We start from the raw sequence: 2,591 nt of genomic DNA on the forward strand, positions 1-2,591 counted from the left end.
CTCCCAACACACTGGGATTACTGGTGTGAGCCACCATGCCTGGCTGGAGAGACACAATTTCGTCCTTAACAGTGGTCTTCCAAATCTGGTTCTTGATCCTTTTAAACATGTCTTTCCTGTGCCCACTGCTGAAGTTTCATGTATTTCTATTCAATAAACGACTTTATAAATTTCATTTTTTAAATTACAGAAGTAATGTATTTCATTAAAATACAGTGAAATTTCTTTTTCTTTTGAAACAGAGTCACCCAGGCTGGAATATAGTGGTGCAATCTCGGCTCACTGCAACCTCCACCTCTTGGATTCAAGTGATTCTCCTGCCTCAGACTCCGGAGTAGCTGGGATTACAGGCACGCACCACCACACCCAGCTAATTTTTGTGTTTTTAGTAGAGATGGGGTTTCACGGTGTTGGTCAAGCTGGTCTCAAACTCCTGACCTCAAGTGATCCACTCGCCTCAGCCTCCCAAAGTGCTGGGATCACAGGCGTGAGCTACCTTGCCCAGCCAGAATATGATACAATTTCTAAATAAATAGCTATTGCTCAAAGTTCTTTATTGAGCTCTAAGATCAAATTCCCAAAGCATTATCGCGGGTCTCCTCACATGGCAGACCTAGCACACGCAGTGTGTTGTCTCCCAAACACTGTCTTACTTCTTATCTCCTCTGACACCTAAATTCCCCAGCGCTTTTTCAGTTCTTTCTCTCCTCTGCCGCTCTTCATAGCTAAACATCTCACTGGTCTCCCTCTCAAGATTGGCCACAGAATTTTAGAGAAGCAGGTCAGAATCGTGGGGCTTCTGGTTCAAAGCAGATTCAGCTTCAAGACAGTGACAGCAGAGCTTTATGCCAAGCGAGCGAGGGCTCTCCTGCCACAGGCTGTGAGGCCAGCCCAGCCCTCCCTGTCCATCCCTCCCCGACACGCTTCTTTGCATCTGCCGTGCCCCAGCCACTGCCTGCCTAGATTTCCACTGTGACCTCCTGTGACCCCCACATCAGCTTCCTGTGACCCCCACATCTGTCTCATCTTCCTCCCACCACATCTGCCTGGTTACTCCTACCCAAGGATGCTGCCCTTTGAGCCTGTGCTCCGAGCCTCTGGTAGTTCCTCATTTCTTTAATAAACTGGGCATAGCCTCTTTGGGCCAGCATCTGAGGCCCTCATATCCTGGCTTGACTCCTACTCACTCCCCAGCCGAACACAAAGCTCGAGGCCAATGTTTCCCCGCAGAGCTCAGCCTCTGTTCCTCCGTGCGGCTGCACCGTTTCTGTGAAGTCCTACCCACCCCATCTGTGTCATCGGAACCCCTCCAAAGATCAAGGCCTACCTCTGTTGAGAAGCATTTCCTGGCCTCTGACCAGGGTCTGATCACTTCTCTCTGGTCAGCCCTGCACCCTCTGGGAACACGCTGAGCCCCGCTGCACACCGGGCACCCTGCTAAGGGTTCGTGTGCTTTTACCATTGACATCTTTAACACCTACCAGGAAGGTTCTATCACTACCCCTTGGGCAGCTGAGTGGCTTTTGCAAGGCCACTTATACTGTCAAGTGGTGGACTTGCGTTCAAACGCCACTGTCTGGCTCATGTTGTGCCTTGTGGGGCTGACATTGGTGCATTTCTCTTGGCAATACGCCCTTGGAAGAAAATAGATCCTTCTCTTTTTTTTTTTTTTTTTTTTTTTTTTGAGACAGAGTTTCGCTCTTGTTACCCAGGCTGGAGTGCAATGGCGCGATCTCGGCTCACCGCAACCTCCGCCTCCTGGGTTCAGGCAATTCTCCTGCCTCAGCCTCCTGAGTAGCTGAGATTACAGGCTTGTGCCACCATGCCCAGCTAACTTTCTGTATTTTCAGTAGAGACGGGGTTTCACCATGTTGACCAGGATGGTCTCGATCTCTTGACCTCGTGATCCACCTGCCTCGGCCTCCCAAAGTGCTGGGATTACAGGCTTGAGCCACCGCGCCCGGCCAGATCCTTCTCATTTTTGTTTTCCTGGAAGAGCTTTCTCTATCCCCACATTCAGCCCTTACTGTTACTGTGATGGAGCATTAGCAGGCCTTCAAACTTCGGGTTAGCCGAGGAAGATGTGGTGAGCACCTAGATCACCCTATCTTTCCAAAAACAGCTGATTATGAATTCCCTGGAGTGAAAATGGCCCCTTCCAAAAGCAATATACCTTGGCCACTATTTAGGGAAAGTGTATTTGTCAGTCACACTTGACGGTGAATTGTCAGATTGAACTCCAAACCGGCTTGCTTTCCTTCCTTCCAACTGACAGCAGCCGCTAGGTAATTTCCAGTCGGAGGGAGGCAGGCGAGCTCCCTCACGTTTACCCTCTTGTTTGGTTTTGCATTAAGCTCTGTCTCTGCCTCAAACACCTCTCCAAGGCTCGCGGTAAAGGAAGAAGCCAGACTTCTTTGTCGTTGTTGTCGTTTCGAGACAGAGTCTTGCTCTGCTGCCCAGGCTGGAGTGCGGTGGCACACTACATCTCACCGTAACCTCAGACTCCTGGGCTCAAGGGAGCATCCTGCCTCAGTCTCCCAAGTAGTTGGGATTACAGGTGTGCAGCACCACTCCCAGCTAATTTATTATTA

Source organism: Saimiri boliviensis, chromosome 1 (genome assembly GCF_048565385.1).
Source record: "Saimiri boliviensis isolate mSaiBol1 chromosome 1, mSaiBol1.pri, whole genome shotgun sequence".
NCBI classification, from domain to species: Eukaryota; Metazoa; Chordata; class Mammalia; order Primates; family Cebidae; genus Saimiri; species Saimiri boliviensis.